The following is a 21,672-nucleotide window of genomic DNA, read 5'->3' as shown; positions in this document are numbered from 1 at the left end:
CATAGTTTAAGGAAAATTAAGTTTCTGCCTCTAGGCTGCAATAAGAGGTAACTGAAGTAAGAACTGCTGACAAAACACACTGACCAAACCCTGCTGCCTCTCAATAGTTTTGGCTGCCAAATTCAGCTTCCAAAGAACTGGACCTTCAAAGCACAGACTAGTCTAGTTCACCCAAAGGGAAGAGTGAGCTTGAGCTGTTGTTACCTCAACTTCGGAATAGTCTTCCCCTAATTCCCAGTTTATATTGGAAGTGCAATATGGGTTAAAATAAACAAGCATGTTAACTTTATTTTAGTGCAACTACTGAACTACAAGAAATGGCCATGTCACCTGGAGAATTTTCTCAAAACACTGTCAGTGTTTAGAGAAGCACTGAAGACTATGACCAAAATAAATGGCTGTGAACACTCCCTTGGAAAGACAGAACAGTAATTATGTGTTAAACCTGTATGAAAACCGTGATCTGTACAGCAAGTCATTACCTGTGCACTGAAACCTTCTATTGCCCAAAGTGAGCATGAATGGAACAGATCATGCCACAGCTTTCAGCAAAATCAGACACCAAAAATGAAATAAAATTCCACTTTTTGTTATATCCCAACATCTTCATATCCAAAGCAAAGCAAAACTGCTTGGAGAAATGAATAAAGTTTGTGTGATAATGGAGGGTCACCTCTGATTTCACTTGCAGAGCCACACTGTGAAGCCACCCACTAAATTCTTCAGTTTTGAAATCATCTTCAGCTGGTATTTGGCTACAGCATTCCAGTGAGTGAACAGCAAAACTCAGAACCAATGTTGTACTGCTCAGAGTTTTTCTAAGGAATGTGGGTATGATCAGCTGCCAGCACACAAGAGCACACAAGGGTAATAAATTCCTCTTTTTTATCCACTGTCCAAAGGAGGGAACGAGGATGGGGAAGGGCCTTGATCTGAAGGGGGGTGAGGACACTGAGGGCACTTGGTGTGTTCAGCTGGAGCAGAGGAGACTGAGGGGAGACCTCAGTGCAGTTCCAACTGCTGGCAGGAGGCAAAGGAGGGCAAAGGGACTGAGGCTCTGCTCTGGGGGGACCAGGGACAGACCCAGGGAATGGCTGGAGCTGTGTCAGGGCAGGCTCAGGTTGGATCTCAGCCAAAGGTTCTTCCCCCAGAGGCTGGTTGGGCACTGCCCAGGCTCCCCAGGGCAGTGGGCACAGCCCCAAGGCTGCCAGAGCTCCAGGAGGGTTTGGATGATCCTCTGGGGCACAGGGGGTGACTCTTGGGGATGGGCCTGTGCAGGACTGAGAGCTGGACTGGAAGATCCTTGTGGGTCCCTTCCAACTGAGCACATTCTGTGTTTCTGTGACTCCAGTGCTGTCCGAGCCCAAACTCCTTCCCTGCCAAGTACGAACTCCAGTACCTGGAGTCCAAACCTGCTGATTGCCAACTGCTTGAGGCACAAAGCCATTTCAGTGAGATGACAGATGTGAGCACATCCTTCTGGGGCCTCAGCAATTTACTGGCTTGTTGCAGTTTATTGCTGGGCATTTGGGGTAGTTGCAAGAACAACTTTGTTAAACAAACCTCTTTCAGAACAGGGGAGATTCACTGCAGAATTCTGCAGGGTCTGGAGCAGAGCTGGACTGTGTTTGGCAGTCAGCAAACACAGGGCTGTCAGATGGTCACAGAGCCCAACACCAAGCCATGGTCCGAGGAGGAGAGCAGGATTAGCACTGCAGGGACACCCACAGTCTCAGGGTCAGTAACAGCTCAATTACACAGCAAAATGTGGTGATGGATTCCTTGAGATTATAGATATTTCTATCAGCAAATAAGAAAACAGAAATCCAATACCAAGCACTAAGTGCGTAAAATCCTAGTTAATCATCGAACAGTAGTTTCTGACCTTATGTCCAGAATAAGTTGTGTTCACCCATTTTTAACGTAGCATAATAGTCTTTGCACTCTTTCTGTGTCCCACAGAGTGCTGTGGACACCTTGTTATGGTCCTGGTAAAGGTCAGTTAGTTAAAATTAGACTTTTTATGGGGTTTTTTAATGTCTGCCTCAGTTTTTTTCTGGGATTTGTCTATGCTTTTGTTTTTGTGGGGTTTTGTTTTGTTTTGTAAGAAATGGGTAAAATTTATTCTTGCTATGAATTCTCATGTAGATGAGGACAGATTAATTACATGGTCCAGATTTCACACCCACATGTCATAATGAGGGAGTTAATCAGCAGGGATCCTTTACCAGAGAGCAGAGATTTCACAAACCAGACAAAAACTTCTGTTGCCTTAATCATTGACTTCTGACAGTTGTTCTTTCTCAGATACCAGACAATTGGAAACACAGCACATAAATGAAGCAGTAGAAAACCCCAAAGATCAACAGCATTCCTTCAGATTACTTGAGAGCCACCAATATTTTAGATGTAGACTTTTCCCATTCCTCACAGTATCTCAGAGTGCAAACACTTCCATTTTCTCTTCCCAGCGTGGCCAGATCATCTTTCCCTGGTTCTCAGCTCCTCCACCTTCCTCACAACTGCAGTTTGACTACACCAGCAAGATTTCCCTTACCAAAACCTGTAAATTGCACAACTATTACTCCAAAGCAGTGAAAGTTTCTAAAAGCACAGTTACCCCCCTCATTAACCAAACATTTAACAAAGAATAACCCCCTGTGTCACACTGCTCACACAATGTCTTTCAGGTTTAAGGACAAAAGAGAGCACATGTAGCAGGTCTGAACTTCAGCCTAAGGATTTGTTGCGTGTGTTTGCACACCTGCACCTGTCCCTTGAAGCCACTCTAAATTATGATTTGACCCCAGGTCTGCATATGTGGGGTCAGAAGACAACAAAAAGTGCTACTTCCTTCTGTCCTGTCCCACTGTTCTTCAGTGTAACATGCACTATATTCCCTTTATTTTCCCTGCAGTACTTTCCCATCACCACAGCAGACCAGGCTTTTCAAACCTGGCACAGTGCTTTTAATGAGTCCTCTTGTGATTACAACCTGGTCTTCGTACAGACATTAGCCAAAATTCTGCCTGTTTTCACAAAGAGCCAGTCTTTGGTACGTCTAAACATTTCCCAAATCCTGATGGGTACAAGTGTGTCTGAAAGGCCCTGGAGAAAAATAAAGCTAACCATTCAAACATTTGAAAACATTCATCAATTTGGAAACTGAATCCTCCTAAAAAGAAATCAGTGTGGAAATACCCATTTCTGTAGCTGAAAGTTGCTTCTGACATGATCTCACCCATCCCCAAACCTCCCAAAATTCTGATATTAATAGCATAGCACTTTAATATGTCAATCCTGGCCATACATATGCATGCCTGCCTTAGCTGTGGAGCAGGAGGCAGCAGCCCACCCTTCACTGAGTGCATCAACTGGGCAAGGAAATGCAGCCAGACCATCTGATCACAGCCTGGGTGTGTTGGTGCATCTCCAAGCACAAGGTAGTTTTAAAGCACTCAAACCTGGAAGCCTTAAATACAAACCAACACCATGCTTTTGAACTGTCAGCTGATTCAAATGTAGCTGCTGAAAATTTAATATTGTAGGCAAGCTGTAGCAAAAAGTGGCTTGAGACCACTGGTCCTGAATTATTTGAAGCAGACAGAGTGAATAATAGAGCAGGTTTCATATGGTTATACCAGATCACAGAGATCAAATGCCTGCAAATGGATCCCAATTTGCTCAAAGGCTGTTTCCTACTTGCCTGCTGGTGGAGACTGGCCAAAGGAGAGAACTCCCTCACTGCAGAAACCTCTCCTGCAGCTATTCATTTTTGTCTTTGCCATATTAAAACCCCTTCAGTTCTGACTGTGAAAAAAAAGAAAATCATTAGCACTGCTAAGCACTTTAGATAGAGCTGTAGTTTAAAGAGAAAAAAACCACAACACAACAAAATGAAACTCCCACAAACCTCAAATACCCTGTTCTGACACAGGGGCCTGAGCTGACAACTGCCAGCCCATTTCTGTGTCTGCACAGCCCAGGAGCAGCTGGAAGTTCTAAAGCAGCCTCTCCTTCAACACTTCACCAGAACTGACACTTGGCAGAGCTTTGCTGGACAAATCTTGAGCCCCAGCAGACTTAACAGCAAAGGTACCCAGATCTTCAGGGCCTGACAAATGCCTGTAGGAACCATGGCACTGGTCCTTCCTATCCACTGACATCACAGACATCTGTTTAGTTGGAGACTTGTGGCTTGATGATTCCATTTATTATTTTAAATCCATTCAAAAATAGGATAATTGACATTTTGCATTCTAACTATTCACCAGTTTGACATTACTGTGCATTTTAATTAACATGAATACTCAAAGCTTGGAATTGAAGGGAGAGATAAGTCATATTAAAGTCAATAACTGTCATCTTTCAGTTCAAATTCAGAAACAGAACAAAACTAGACTTGTCTATCAAAGCTGACATTTCAACAGTACTAGTTAAAGGGGACTGTACTCATTCAGTATTTTCAAAGATGCTTTCACCCCATTAAAAAGCAATGTTCAATTAGGTCAAACACAGCAGTGGTACACATTAACTGGGCACTGTTAAAGTCCACTTTAAACAATACAGTCAACAAACAAGCACAAGGCAGCCCAATTCCCAGTTAATCAGGGCTGAAGTCATACAGGGGTTGGAGCTTGGCCAGACATTGCACTTTCCACACCAGGACTTCTCCTCTCCAAAGGCAATGGGGTTAGCTCTGAGCTGCCAATTATTAAATAATTAAAAATAAATACATTAAAAAATTTAAAATATGAAATATAATACAAACCCAAACCCCACCCAACCCACCAACACACCATTCTACATCTCCCAAGGGAATACAGGAAGGAATGCTGACCGTACACTTTAGGCAGAGGATGTTTACATCTCATCCTTAAGTTGCCCTGAGTCAGTTTTCCTTTGGTGAAATCCAAGTATATCCTTTAGGAAACCCTTCAGCTTTCACTCATTGACAGTAGAATTCCACTCTGGACAGTTTTTCTCCCTCAATAATGGTTTACAAGCACAAATCCACCTCCAACTTACTAAATTTGGCTCCAATTCATGCTCTGCAACAAAGAATCTCTAAAGATAACTTGATAACCATGCCAATTAAACATCACAGGAGAAAGATACATATGCCCTCATTTACAGTTCATTATTTAAAGTGTGAAAATATAATTCTTAAAATATGCATTTTAAACACAAAAATCAAGGAATTTTATTTTGTTAAGAGTATGTTGTGCTATCATTGATTTTCTCCTCAAAATGTAATATACTGGAGGTAAATTATAAAGCTAAGGAAAGAGAAACATCCACTGGTGGTTGCACAAAATTTTCCATGTTTACTCTATTATATCTAATAAATTCAGACATAAATTAGATGTTACTAAAACATGTAAATGAATAAATAGACTTAAACATCAGATGTGCACTGAATACAACGGGAGAAAAGGAGATCAAAATTGGTCCTTTTAGATTAGATCTTCAACTTTGTAATGAGATGCAGAACAATTCTGGCCAATATACACTGGAACAAGTGTGCATCTGTCATGCACAAAGTGCCAGCTTTCCCTTCCCCTAGAAAGCTGTAAGGATACAGCTCCAGCACACACCCATTATTGCACATCCACACAGGATTCCCTGTGTCAGTGCACTCTGACATCACAAACCTGGGACAACTCACCACTTTAATAAGCCAATTTGATGCTGGACCTATTTAAAGTTATGTTAAAAAGGTAGTTACTTATAAAGTTGACGTTATTATAAGTTATTTATAAAAATAAAATTGTTATATTAAAGTTATTTATAAAACTAACTAAGGTCAAAATTATTCTAAAAATAACTAATCCTTAAACACCCCAAAATTTAATTGTCTCGTGAGAAGCACAGGAGTGCAGGAGTGCAAGTAAAGAGGGGTTTATGGAGCAGGAGCAGTACCCTAATCCATGTCCAGCCACTAAACCTGAGCCTGTTCCCCAGGGATCTTCCCTTCCCCCTGGAGCTCCTCTCTGCAAACAGGTTCTGTTCTCAGAGGCCAGGCTGGCCTGGCCCAGCAGGGCTGTGCTGACTGTGGCAGCAGCTCACCCTGGGCAGGACATTCTCCTCTAATCACTGCTTCCCCACGGTAATAAGTGAGGTGTGTTTTACCATTAAGAAATGGTAATCAGGGTAAACAGACTCCTGCCCTAGAGAAAACACATGGAAAGGCCTCAGGAATATTTTCCTGCCTTTTCTCTTGCAATAAAGATTTATTATCCAGTGACATAATCGTAATGCTGAAACTTTCAATAGCATTGACCTTTTAATGTTCTTTACTTTCTGCTCTAAACTCCAAGCTGGTTGTCCCTGAGCTCAGGGATTTTTTTTTTTTTCACTTTCAGAACATTTTCAGACTTGTTATTATCCATGCTGCTCCCAACTTTACTCAATAAGAGTGCAAATCACTTGTGGGCAGAAAGGTTGGCTGAGAGCAAGATAAAACATGCTCTCCAAGGCTGACTGATTAAGGTTGGAAGATACTGTTAATGAGTGTCTGACTCTCTGGGCATTAGGAATGCTTTAAACATGTTTGCTTCAACCTCTTTCTTAAAATGACTAAATCATCACAGCACCAGCTAAACACAAACCGCAGGGGTGGTGCCGCAGAACACCCTTGTCAGGGAGATCTGGGAGTAAAGACATGAGGTTTTGTAGAGCAGCTCTAAAACCCCTTGGGTTTGTATTTCCCAACTGAAGGGAAGTTTGATAACAGCCTCATCATATCCTAACTCAAAAATCATGCAACCTTAGCATGGACTAACTTAAAAAGTAACATGGAAAGTAAATCCTGGGGGTGGAAAACAGGTGAGGTTTTTGTATTCTAGTCAAACAATGAAAAATAATTCACATTTATAAGCATTTCTTAACTGGTTTGTCAGGTGCCAGCCCTGTACATTTTGGAGTACTGTAAATGGAGTTATCTCACCACATTCTTCCAGTCAGTCAGTTTAAATCTAAAATATTTCATGCAGTCCAGATGGAAACCTCACCACCAAGTGACAGCAAAATCTGGGAGTAAAGAGGTTGTCATTGCTGCTTACATCAAGGCCGGGCATAAGGTTAGCAGTTTGCTCACTTCCCAATTAATTTCTTCATAGCCACGGGCTGTCAGGGGCTGTGTTCCTCCTCAGGGAAGACACTCATTCTCGTGGCAATAACTGTGCTCACCCCAAAGCCTCGTGGCAGACACAGACACAGCAGAGCTGCCGGGGCTGCCAGGGCCCTGCTTTCACCAAAGGCTGAAGGAGCAGCTTTGCTCCCAAACCAAGACTCCAATTCCCTGTTTCTCCAGCTGTTGCACATACTCACCAGGATATCTGGGCTCACCAGGTGTGCATGTCAGCAGCTGGATTAAATGCCAGGTAACAGTGTGGAGCTGCTCAGCCATTGCTGTCATAGCAAATGCCTCACACCCCGGCCAAAATCAATCTTTTCTGCCATTTAGAAGAATCTAATTCACTGTTTTGAGCTGTATATTTTGTTTAATTGTAAGCTTCTGGTGTAGCATTTAATTCTCATAGACCAAATGAAGCTGCAAATTAGCAATCTCTTGTTAATATTCACCATGGCTGTGGCGTTCTCACCTCAGGAAAGGCCTGCGCTTAAAAAAACCCTGTTTTAACGAGTGAGGAAGTTAGGAAGAAATCCTTCCCTGTGAGGGTGGGGAGGCCCTGGCCCAGGTTGCCCAGAGAAGCTGTGGCTGCCCCATCCCTGGAAGCGTCCAAGGCCAGGCTGGACGGGGCAACTTGGGATAGTGAAATGTGTCCCTGCCCATGGAAGGGGGCAGCACTGGATGGGCTTTAAGGTTCTTTCCCACCCAAACCATTCTATGAGACTTTGAATCCACTCTTTGATTTCCTTCCATTATGAAATGTAATCCTAAATCACCACTGGAAATTGAACACTGAATTTTCATTTAAGGTTCTATAACCTTAGCTGGTATTTTTCTTTTATGTATACCTTAAATAATAAGCACAGCAGACCACTGCCCTCCAATTAAACATTAGCTGCAAATCTTCTCTATGGTCTTGCATGTTATTGAGGCAGACCCTGAAGGAGCCATACAGTGCTCAGGCTCAGCACCAGACAGACACAGTTATTTTTTTGTCAGGTTATTTTTTGCTGGTTTTTTTTGCATCACTGTACAATGCAGCTCTAAAGACAGCGGAGCTAAACTGACCATCCTAACACCATAGATAACTTGTGGAAGTGCAACATATTGCCTTCTTTTAAATTGGAATGCTTTTTAAAATTAATTGGGTTATAATAGTGACACAGTGCACTGAGTAATTGGGTGCAAATTGCCATTACACAGGCACTGCCACGCCCACACCATCAGTGCCCTCCTGGTTCCTGCCCAAGGCGGGAATCTCTGGGCCCCAAAGGTGGGGTCAGGCGGTGAAACCTGCTCTGAAACTGGGACAGTGCTGCTGGGCCAGCCCCACTCACGGGACAAACAGGGGCTTTCCTGAGCAAACAGGAGAAAGGAGGGGCTGGGGGTCAACCAAGAAGCAACTGCCTGGGATTGCTGCCTGTCCTTCCCCCTTCCAGCTGCCCATGGAACTGCTCTGCCTGGACAGCACCAGGCTCAGCCTTGAGCTTGTTTCCTTTAGCTTTGGCTCTTCGCCCTGTGCCATTTGAAATCTTATTTCTTATTTTGAAGCATCATTTACCCCCAAAAAGGCTGAAGTCCTGAATGAGGATGAAACCACGTGGTTTAATCTCGGTGGTTTCTGTTTGGACAAAACATGGTAACTCCAGCAGCCTGCAAGGAATTTTCATTGCATCTACCTCAAAATGGTCCAGTCCAGGGTAATATTTGGATATTTCAGTAATGCTGGTGGTACTGATCTGGAAATTATTTTTGAGATTTCTGAACTCCTCAGTCTACATAATTGCACATAAAGCATTAAATGAACTTTTATCACACCAAAATCTATCAGCATCCTTCAATTCACCTCCCACAGAATCCACTTTCAAAGGACCAATGTTTTCCACAGAAATAGAACCTGATACTGGTAAGCTCATATCAGCACAACCCAGGTTCTGCTGGACATGTCAGAGCCCCATCAAGATCAAACCATTTGATTAGTATATTATTATTATTATTATTTCATTTATTTCTGGTTTTTCAAAGAGTAGTTTAGTTGTTACTTCACTTTTTTTCCTGCCTGTGCCAGACCAAAACTTTGGCCATCTCTAAAATAAAGTAATAATATAAAAAAAGGCCACAAACAGATTTCATCATCTTCAAGTCAGGGAAAACAAAGTGGAGTGATTTTCAGGGGAAGAAAAGCTAATGCATTTTAGGGCATATACGGCACTTCTCTTAATGACAAAAATACAGTACCTCAGATCACTGACCCATTTACCAGGAGTGGTATCAAATTAAATATAAGTACAAAAATACCCTCATTCCCAAAGCACATTTTTTTCCAGGTTGACACAGTAGATTAAGCACAAATTCACTTGCTCCATTATTCTACCAGTATAGCAATTATTACACACAGCAGGAATTTAATCACTCTCCTGATACACTCAGCCTCGTTGGGTCACCTTCCACACCAGCTGCACATGGACAAGGTCCTGCCACTCCTCCACAGCCTGGGCAGTTGGGCAACCAGGGGCAGCCAGGGTTCACAGGAGAGATTTGGTCAGTTTATAAAGCCCAGAGAAGATAATTTCAGTGTGGACAAATGCACCTCTGCAGTTACTGTGGCGAATTGTGCTCTACCAGCACACAAAGAAATCTAGGAATGAACTCTTGGTCTAACAATAAGAGTGTTATTCACTTCTTTCATTTATCCAAAAAAAATCTGTTCAGTAAACTGTGAGAGTTATTAAAACACCAGATTACTAATGAAAATATGCATCCTAAATACCTAAATTATTAATGTTCTGATCTCATTTGCAGAGCACATTTGTTTCCAGAGTTTGCTACTGAAGCCACTGGATGCGACTCTTCAGCAGCAGAGATTTAGGAAATTCAAATCTGTTTTTACAGAGAACAGGTCACTGCCCTTTGATTCCATTGGATGTCTCATGTGTTGAACCACATGCAGATGTGTCTCCTTTTCATCTCCAACACCCTGAGGTCCCCAAACAATCAGAAAAGTTTCGGTATTTCTAAATGAAGAGTTTCCTATATAGTAACAAAAAAAATTAACTCTGAAAAATGGATTATCAACTTCCAATATAATAAATCCTTCATTACATGAAAATAAATCATATTATGAGAGTGACAAACAAGATCCTTTGTACCTACAGTGTTTATCTACACTAAATCATCACAAAAACAAAGTCAAAGTTCTGTAGTTGATAACTACACATACCCAGCTCAGGACTGGGGATGTGGCACAAAGCTTTCTCACAGAGAAAAGACCAGAAGCACAAAAATTCCCTATAAGGTTTTAAATAGAAAAACTAGAGCTTTTACTGGGGTAAATTATTGACTCTAGCAAAGAGCTTCAACAGCTGCACAGCAGATTCAGGGTAATGAAGTTCTGCCAAGTGAGACCCACTGAAATGCTTACCAATAAATGGAGATTTATCAAATCACAGCTGAAGAATTACTATTTTTGACAAAGGGATGTTATCAACAGTGATTACACTGATGCCTGATCTCGAACAGACACCTCTGCAATAAATGCATGTCAATACTGCTTTTATTTTCTAGTCTTGTTGAATATTATTTTCCTCACTGTGCATGTCTTGGTTTTGGTTTTGCAGTTTATTTCTGCTCAAGCACAGACCTTGGAAGTCTCTGGTAGCCCCAAGACACTGCTCTGCTTGGCTTTGCTGTAATAACATCAGCATCTCTCATCTCATTTACTTGAAATCTTACTGCACTCCTCTCTATGTCTTCTGAAAATAGCATTTTCATTTTTCCTCTTGATCCTACAGGAATGATTGGAATGGTGAAACATCATTCACACCTAGAGAGAGACTCTGCCTGCAAACACCAACCTCTGCTGCAAGAGTTCTGCTGTACCTGACCCTGCCTTCCAACATGGTGTTAATTAAAACATCATATTAAGACTGCTCTGGACAGTCAGGTAATTGATTTTAGATATCCTTTCAGAAGGAGCTTTAGAAGCTACATTGCATTTCATAGCAATGACTGGAAAATTTTAAGGTGCCTATCTGGTAAAAATATACATATATATATATGAATATGAAAACCATCCTAAATGCATTACCAGAGCTCGTGTTTATGGAACAGGAGCCAGATGGACTTTAAAGGTAAAATAATGAAAATCCATGTGCAAGTCAAGTCTGGTTCCTCTTTACCTAACTCTGAAAGGTCCACCATTAGTGTATAAGTCATCCATCTATAAACACTTAAAAATACAGATCCTGGGAATGCTGCAGGAACCCTCCTGAGTGCATCCCTCTGTAACTATGCCTTGGGGCCACGATAATCAGCATGAGAAGTAGAGAACAGATTTAAGAGCTTTCATCTTGAAGATGATTTATATTCTTCCACTTCTGTACAGTTCCTACGCAGGTCTGCAACACCCTGTGCCACAGTGCTCCTGGAGTGCATTTCTCCAGGATTCAAAGCAGGTAATGCCACCATCTCCAAGCAAGCCTTCCAAAAAAGTATCAAAGAGCAGAGCACACTTGACTTATTTTATCCTGCTTGTTTCCCTGAAAGGTTTCCCTGAGACAATACATAATTCTTCCACTACCCAGGGAGTACTATGAGGGGGAGGAAAGAAACACTACTGCACAGTAATGTATAATAAATCACTCATCAACCCATCAACTTAATCTTCATTACAATCTATTGCTACAAAGGTTATAATAGTATGACAGAGGACTTACTGCACATAAAGGTTTGCCCGAGGGCTGAATGTAATCAGAGAGGGGACAGAGTGAAAACACAACTGGCTTGTTAGTACTGCTATAGAAAAACATATGTGAGGGACTCTTAATAATGGTGAACACATGGGAAAAGAGGGATTTTTCTTACTCTCTTTTCCCAGGACAGCAAGACCTTGCCCCATCCAATACATTTTTCCTAGAAATGTTCCCACTGATTTGAGGCAGACATGTGGTTTAGCCTGTGGGAAATGTGTATTCCCCAGCACCTCTTTTTTGTGAAGCCCAGTAGAATTTAGTACAGTTAATCATGGAGACTGAAGGATGATCAAATGACTTGAAACTGTGAAATCACCTTTTCTTTATCCTTTCAGTAAAAATACCCCTAAAAGATAACCCAGAAAAACAACAGGGCACAGACACATGGATAATAAAAACTGCTGGTGGTTTTGTGAATCTTGAGTGTCTTCTCCTCTGCAAGTTCAGCTCCCTCACAACTGACCAAACCAAGACCAAACAGTAAGGACAGAAAACCTGACTGACAGGTTGGTCCTGAGCAGTGCATTACTTCCCCCTCCAATACCTGAGGACTTTGTTTCATGGGATCTCAACCTTATTCTCGTGTTCTGTCTTTTTAACCTGCCACATAAAGTAAAACATTTACCTTGTAGCCCATGCCATATCTGCAGCATGAACTATCTGCTTGTATTGATTAGACTGAAGTGACCAAAACCCAAGGAATTACAGGCACCAACAAAGTCCCAGTGAATCCTGAGAGCTACAAACGCCTGGAAAATGCGATTTGCTGGTGCAAAGTAATTGGGTCACGGATTTCTCCATTTCAACTAAATGCAAAATTAATGCACTGCTGATAAGGACAAAGGCCAGTCACAGCTACGTGGCTGTAACAGTGCATGGCCTCTGAAAAGGGAGGTCTGTCCTCCATCCCTCGTGCTGTGGTGCCTCCCCAACACCTCGGTGCAGTCCCAGGTGAGCTCTCCTGCTCACAGCACTCCTCACAAAGCTAATTGCACTCATTAACTCAGCAGAGCACTGTGCCCTGGGAAATTGTCCTGATGTTGGGCAGGAAGCATTTGGTGTGAACGTGTTTGCTGAGGGACACTCTGGAGAAATGTCTGCAGCAGAAGGTGGTGAAAACACTCCCAGAGCACCTCTTGGACAGACTGAACCCAAACATCAACACTCATTCTTGCAAGTGAGCTACATACAACTTGAAACTAATTTTAATTCTCAAAAAAAATAGGTAAAAAGTGGGATGCAGCATGAATGAGGCTGAAAACAAACAAAACAGAAGAATGGGAAATACTGTTTATCAGTAGAAAACAGGAAAGAGAAGAAAATGAAATCTGCCTGGAGAATGAGGTTGCCTGAAGGAGCCCCCCTTCAGTCTAACTCCTCTTAGTTACAGAAGAACCAGAGCTGCTGTTGGTTTTTCTGTGCTGCTGACTCAGAGGGCCAGAAACACAATATCAGCTGCAGGTTTGGGGGATAAATTTTTGGCTAAAATATACTCTGCACTGTGTTGGAGAGAGAAGGAATGAAGATTTCCCCCTTGCTCACTGTCACACAGGCCCAGGGTCTCACCTGGTGTTCTCCCCCTGCCAGTCACAGCAGGGCAGGTGTCACTTGGACGAGCAGCAGCTCTGGGCTGATGGACAGTTGTGATGACAAATTTAATTTTGCACATTGGCTCACAGCTCACAGTTATTTGCAGATCACTACCCTGTCTGTAATAGCCTGGTACCATAGAGAAAATTTCATTAACCAAAGTATTTTATTATGTACCAAACAGGCCAACACATTCACATTCACACAGACACTTGAGTTGGCACATGTGTATCTAAACAGATTTTTCCTTAGATTTAGATCTCAAATCCTGTTTGTCCCACCCATTAAATTCCATTGATTTCTTCTTCCACTCAATCTGCCGCTTCCTGAATGTTTCTGAGCTGTTTTACAAGGAGACAGCAAGACTGTCAGTTTTCACACGTCTGAACTAACAACTTCCTCCTTAAAATTGTCCAACTTCTTGTTCCTCAAATTTTTATTTTTTTCTAGATCCTCTGATGTGTTCACAGCCCCACCCGCAGACCCTCATCTCTGGGGACGGGCAGGCATCGAGTCCTTCATTGGAATTCAGTTTTGAGTTTTGTTTAGGTCCCCCCTCCCTCTTCCCCCTAAATTCATTATATATTGCCATGGATTGAGCATTTCTTGGAATACATCATCTCATTCCTATCTGTCAGCCCAGGCTGCCTTCTGCTTAAGACATATGGAGAGGCATTCTTTCTCCTTGAGGGGTGACCAAGCAGACAAGGCTTTCAGAGCAAACTCTCCTCAGAAAGAACTGTCAGGAATTGTGTGGCTTTGGAACGAGCGTGGGGAGCCCAAGTGGGCAAAATTGCAAAAGCACAGACAAAAGCATTTCTGCCCCTGATCCAAACAGTGTTTGCTGAAGCTGATGATTGATCTTGCTCCTTAAAACAATTTTTTATCATCAATTTTTTGCTAATGAAGTTGGCCTGTTGGAGTGGTGAAAGGAGAGACACTGGGGGTAGTTGGCTTCCAACCTGCACTGGGAAGGTTCTCCTCTGGGTATGAGACCAAAGATATCCAAAGTTCAAGAATTCTGCTGCTTTGCCAGCAAACTGATCCAGCCAGCTGCTAATCTGCCCTTCAAGATACCGTGGTCACAGAAGATAGCATTCACAATTCCATTAACCCAGAAGATTTTAACCACTTTTTCCTTCCACCTCACAAATAAAAGTAAATGAGATCAGGTTTTTCCTCCCGTATTATTCTCACCGCATTTGTCGTGTTTCAGGTCTGGTTCTTGTCTGATTCATTAAAGTGCCTTGATGCACAACGGATTAAGTACTTAAATAAATAGTTCACTTTTCCTCTAAATTGCAAAAGTGATTTCAATTTTTTAAGCTGTTCACAGAAAACATTTTAAAAAGATAAACATCCCATTCATTGTGCAAATATAGAATATTTTTTCATGACCAACTTTCCTAAAAATGTCTATAAATATCTGTAGTAACGACAAAAGTTGTAAAGAAAAAAAAAGAAAATAAAATAGTTTTTGTTTTAAAAGACAAAACAACTGTTTCATATTCAATGGACACAAGCTTGAACTTCTCAGAACCAGGTCAGCCACATGTTTTCAGTGGCCCCACTGCAAAAAAAGGTGCACAATCCCTGCATGTTTGGGCTGTAAACACTGTGGGAGAAAAGGAGAGCAGCTCCCACATTTAGTTCCTGTGCAGCCCAGAAGGAGCAGCCTCAGGTACCAGACCGCCTCCCTCCTCTTCCAACACTCCAATCCCAGCACTTCCCTGGCAGAGCCTGTCTGTAGAACAATGTGGGAATATTTGCTCAGATACTGTTTATTTCAGTAGGAAAGATGCTGGTCAAACATTTCCCTTATGTTATTTTCATGCCCCAGGGCAGTCTCAGATGGGGATTGATGTCATTTGCTTGAAATATTTGCTGTAAAATAAAAGCTGCTTATTTTTCAGCCAGGAAATCCAGCAGGGGAAACCCTGAGAGGCTGAAGTTGGCACTTTCTCCCATGGTCACATATCCTGCCCTCTGTCTACACCTCACATCTGCTTTTGCCCTGCAGTCTGGCCACAATTTAAGAGTCACATCCATAATTTCTGAAGTGCTTGGAGTCTGAGCTAGAAGTCTGTCACTCTGGGCTCCCTACAGAGCTAAATAAGAGACCAAACTTATTTCTTGCCACCATCTTCCCAGAGCAAATGGACTCCTAATCTGGGAGGTTTATAAAGGTGCTTGAGGTTAGACAAAATTTAATCCAGGGAGCCAGCCCAAATCAAGTACCAGGTAAGTCAACATTAGACCCCCTGTGACCTCTTTGACTCTGTTAAAATAAATCTGTCTGCATAAATCTATAGGAACAGTCAATAGGAATCATTGGATAAAGATCCAATTTGCCCTTTTATAATCCTGACTGCAGTTAAATCTCTTGTTCAAACTTACCCTCTCCTTCTCCTGCATGTCACAGCTAATTGCATTATCCCCAGTAAAAGTATCAACCTCAAATCTCCTCCTGGGCTCAGAGCAGCTCCAGGGCCCCACATCCTTGTCCTGGGCAGGAGACATCCCAGTACATTCCCACACAGGCAGTGCAGGGCTGGATCAAGATGGATGCTTTCAGGTGACAGGTTCCATACACAGACAAGCACTTCATAATTCAAAAATTTAGCTCCAAAATGCATCTTGTAATGAGTTATAGGTGTAGTTCAAGCCTCACAATTACATCTGCATCTGCTCAGTTCTGTTTGCCAGCAGTGCATCATAAATACTCCCTCCCTGACTGCAGCAGTCACTGTCAAAGCACCTTTGTGCTTTGGCTTGTCCTCATCAGCCAAACTAGAGAGCAGAACAATTCTTCACCACTTCCTCCAAATAGGAGGGTTTGTAAAAAAAGTTCTGCAAATCCTCCCCCATTAGCAAAGGTTGGAATTTTTAACCATGGTATCAGTAGCCTCCACCTGCACATTTCATTTCAGAAAGACCACTAAAATACCAAAAGAAACATTTGCAAGCGTTAATACTGAGACAGAACCCCTGGAATGAAAGGACGGAGGGAACTTTTTTCCCCTGATAACCTGAGTAATGAGCTGTCCATATTGCAGGGAGAAAATGAAACTCCAGGATGGGAAATGCAAAGTAGATTTGTAAGTGCATTAAAGGAATTCAAAGTCTATTGCAGGTGAGGGAACACAAATAATGATTAGGAAGGAAAAAAAAGAGCTCTTGGCTTGAGCATGTGAAATGAGGTAGTGACACCTCACAGCACATCTTAGGTATATTTCTGTATTTTCAGCTCAGAAATTCCTCAACCCAGATGCAGCTGGTACATTTAGTGACATCTGTAGATCTTCCTATTTTATTTTTTTAATACAGAAAAATATTTTTTAATACATTGCCAAACATTTCTAAAGTACTCAGGCCATTTTCTTCCTCTCTAAATAGCTGGCAAAGCAAGCACTTTTGTAATAACCTCCATGATACTGTACAGAAAACCCCAAGGAATCTCATTTGATGGAGTTTCACAGACATGCAGGGTCGCTTCTCATGCAACCACCCAGATAGAAAAGACAGTCTATATAATGCAACAGAAAGAAGCAGTAGGGTTTTCTGCCAGTAAATGGGCAACCCAGAAACAGAGATCTCCTGTAGGAGGAACACAGAAAAGATCCAGTAACTTGGGAAGAAGAAATTAATTAAACCTAATCTACACAAATTGGGTGAGGGTGTTGTGGTCTAATAGGAACCAATCCCTGCCTGATAAACCAGCATGAAAAAAATAGAAAGGTCACAGAGCCCAAACAGAACATGGGAAAACAGAGCAGAGTTATCCCAAAGAATGTAAAGGCACTGAAGCAGAGCTGGATTAGTGGGGGTGCAAGAGGAACAACCACCAGCTACCCCATGGTAGCTGCAGAGGGGATTTCAGTGTCAGACATACCAGGGAACCCCCTGATGGAACAAGGGATCCCTGCATGGGAGAAAGGACAAAGGCAATGTATTAACTAAAAATGCAGCCCCAGGAACTTCTTCAGTGATATTTCTGTAGCCTGTACAGTACTTCTTTGTTGTTTCTCTTTATTAAAAAGGAAGAAAAAAAGGTAAAAACAGTGATTTATCCTTAAGCTTTCAAAGCCATTAGTGTGCTCTCGGAATATAGTTCTTGCTCTGCATAATACCAGCAATTCAGAGTGATGTTGTGCTGGGACCTTTCTCTCGTTTCCCCTTCTCCTCTAAAGATACTCTTTTAAAAACACTTACCAAAATTAATGGCAGGACAAGACACTGCCCATGTTAAGCCTGTACTGAAAATGCATGTCCAGTACAGTGGCCTGGTCACCTGCTGCTCACTCTGACAGGAGATATGTGACTTTGCCATAACTGTACCCAAAGCACAAGGAAAACTTGCTTGAGTTTCTCAGGGTTTGGAGCTGATTGTAATGTATGAGTTCAGAGAGCTCTGACAGTTCAAGATGTTTCCTTAGAGGTCACAATCCCACCCATCCACACCAGCACAGCTTTTTTTCTTTAACTTCACTTGTATGTTTTCCATTTCTTGTTTGGCAGGTGTAAAACTTACTTGGGGAACCATAAATTTCAGTTAATCTGGCAATTTCCCCGACATCAGACAGGTTTCATTAAATCTACAGGTTTCCTTTAAAATACAGAGTGGAGATGATGTGCCACAGTTTGGTTTTCTCAATGCATAACAACCCAAGTACACTGACATACATTAATTACTCCACAAGCTGTACAGGAATATCACAGTGGCATTTTTATGAGCTGTGGCCATTATTAAAACATAACCGTATGCATATTAATTACAACTGTTCATTAGGGGACATTCAAAATATTTGTGCTCTGGACTGTGAAACCATTAGCCCGGGAAAGTGCCTCATTGTTCTCCAGCCCGCTGTGCCCCGGGCAGGGGTTACATTTATTTGCTGGCTGTTTTCTCTCCTGGATTGGCATTTCCAGGTCACACGAGGTCAATCTGTAGCAGGAGTTTCAGGGCTCTCTCTGTGCTGTGCAATCAAGGCCGGGCTCTTTCAGCCTGGAGCTATCCCGGGTTTGCAGCCAGACTGAGCTGGCAGGGAACAGAGAGCAAACTTGCAGAGAGAGCTTGATTTCAATAAATGATAAACCCACGCACACTAAATGCCTAACACTTCAAAATCAATTAGAGCAGGGCAGAGATGGATGATACATGATGTCTGCTAGCAAAGACTGGGAAACTATTATTTTCAAAGACTTAATTTGATACACTTGGAATAGTATTTGCCTCCTGAGACTAAACCATCCCAGTCCAGGGCAGGAACATGTGAAGGGTTTTGACAATTTTCACTGAGACTATTTCTGTGAGTGCAAACAAATTCAGAAGTACACTCAGGCTGTGGGAAAGGTGTGTTTGCCTTCTGCCTGATTTCTGGTTTATGTATTCATTTAAAAGACAAGTAGCAAGTTCCCAAAGTATTGGGTAAGAGATTCAGAATGCCACAGGTCAGTTAGAGTGGGACACAACATTCCCTATATCCCAGCAGCTTCACCTCTCCAAAGGTCTTCCTTTACCCCCTGTTCTTACAGAAGCTGTGACCTCTGCAGAACTAAGCAGGGAAGTTTTTGCTCTTCTTGAAAGGTGTTTTTCCAATATGTATCCTTTAGACGGTGGTTGGTTATATTTTCCCTTTCTTTTCTTTTTGGAAAGTCTTGAACTTTCCCACAGAAAGTGCTGAAATGAAGCCTCACTGCAGCTGAAGGTGAAAAATGCTGTCCCCTCCCCCCCCCCAAAAAAAAGTCCTCAAGAAACTGAAAATAATGATTTTCTACCTTTATCTTCACACAATAAACAAGACTTGAGGCTGGCAACTCTCAGTATATGCTGTATAAAGCACCCCCTCAAACAGCCCATTTTCACCCCGTTTCCTCACACTTCTAAAAAAAGGTGTTAAGTAAGATTTTGACCTTCTGTTCACAGTGATAATAGGCCATGTATCTTCATTTATTTCTTAATCTAAGGAACAAGTTCTTGAGGATAAACGTTAATTTCCTCCCACTTCAAGGGAAGTCAAGGCATTAATAACTTAAATTAAGCCAGAAAGATATTCAGATCCACATAAAAACATGCTGCCAGAAAAAGATACACTTCTTCCTGACACAGAGAATTTATTATTTTCAGTAAAAATCTTCTCAATAACCCCCTTCTTCTAAACATACCCTATTTAAAATCTTTTTCTGCAAATCCTGTCCCCACTGAGCCACATCTCCCAGCTGAGTAGCACCAAAGTGTTGATACCAACTTGACCCAACTTTGAGAAGACCCACATTTTCCATCCTGCTTATAATTCTGCAAGGGAACTTCAGTTCCCCAAAATACACATCTCAGATACATAAATCACTTCTTACCAAACAAATCCACTATCACATGGATCCAGCTCACTGGTGCCTCCGACCTCTGCAGCTCCATCTCGTAAGAGCCCATAAGAGGCATAAATATCCCTCAGGAAACCAGGGGAGCATTTAAAACCTTCAGTCACCATGCAAGTAAGAACAAAACAAGCAAAAGATCAGCTGTCACAGTGGTAGGAGACATAACAAGCCAGGCTTTTCATATCAGCCAGGAATTTTGTATCCGTGAGGTATCGCCTGGAGTTTGCAAAGGTGACCTCGATGCCATCAAACAAGTTCCAGGCTGACATCACCTAAATGAATTTTTAGGTTTCAGCTGACTGCAACAGTGCCTGCTTCCTCCAGCATGCAAAGGTTAATAACTTCCTCAGTGAACAGGCCTGGATTTTTGCAGAGTGGTGGGAGATGGGGAGATAAGTGACACGAGTACTTTACCTCTTCATCTGCCACTGGGGATCACAGTGGGTTGGAAATGTTCTTGGGAGATACCATGAAAGCCTGAAATAGTCACAGCACACAGCAACAGGCACTCATAGTCCCTCTCCTTGCTCTTCAGCAAGGAAACCACACTGATCTCATCTCACATATTGAAATAAAACAGGGATTTCAGGCTCCAGCCTGATCCTCTCCAGCCCAAGTCATTGCACCCTGAGAGAAGGGATACAGGCATAAGGAATGAAGAACCCTGTGGTGCTTGTACCTCTTTAGTTGTGCTAATAAGCCCTTGTACCTCTTTAGTTGTGCTAACAAGCCCTTGTACCTCTTTAATTGTGTTAACAAACCAAGTGCTGCCTCTGCTTCCCTGTGGACTGATGCAAATGAACACCTTGGCACAAGATCAGAATGTGCAAGTCCAAACAAGTGGAACTAAACAGCCAGGGCCCCGTGGGCAATGGACAGTGCTCCCTGCACAGATCATCTCCAGGCAACAAGGGCAAACCATTTTTAAAAAGGAAATTAAAATGCTCGCTACAGGTAATTAAAGATCAGAAGCCAACACTAAGAAAATTATGATGAGGTAAAACAGCTGGTATGACTTACTCAGAATTTATGTCCAGGGTTAGTAACTGCATTTTAAAGTGATGTTCCAACACCTGAAAAAATAAAGGAACTGTTCCTGAGACTGGAAGGGGAAGAATAAAAGATTTATGCCACAGAGTTTTGGTGGAGAAAAAAAAGGGGGAAATAGATTAAGAAAGCAAATGAACACACAAGGCAAAAAATAACTTGTATTTTGCTCTGGACAAATCTGTTTCAATTAAATCTCACTCTAAAATTTTATCAGTACTGAACATGTGCAAAATCCCACTGAAGACAATAGGCCACAGTTATATTTCTGAGTGTTAGAGCAGGGCCCTCCCTCCCAGGGAGAACAGTTTGCTCAGCAGTTTGAGCACTCACTGCTGGGAAGATGTCACTGCCTGTCCTCACTGCAGCCCCTGGGCTCTGTTTGACACCGTCCAGCTGCTGTCACAAAGGTTCTGCACCATCCAGCTGCCACCTCAATGGGCCCAGTTTGGTTGACAATCCCAAATACATCCCCTGTCATCATGAAATTAAGAGCAACAATTTTTGCTGACAAACACACACATGTGATGACAAATATTAATTTGATGACATAAAATGGTCAATCTGACAGCCAGCACAAACCAGCATCACACCGTTTCAGTCAGGGGAACTAAGGCAAGATAACCAGCTCAAAGTTGAGCTTACATGAAGATTATGAAGATTATGAAGAATTCTTTACTTTCCCTCTCTCCCTCCAGCCCCCAATTTGGAATTTGATAGAGGAGAAAACTGTAATTTTACCACAAGTTTGCCAAGAAAAAAAAAGTGTTT

Source organism: Manacus vitellinus, unplaced genomic scaffold (assembly GCF_001715985.3).
Source record: "Manacus vitellinus isolate BGI_N305 unplaced genomic scaffold, ASM171598v3 scaffold_10_pilon, whole genome shotgun sequence".
Taxonomy (NCBI): Eukaryota; Metazoa; Chordata; class Aves; order Passeriformes; family Pipridae; genus Manacus; species Manacus vitellinus.
Note: the sequence above shows the minus strand (reverse complement) of the source record.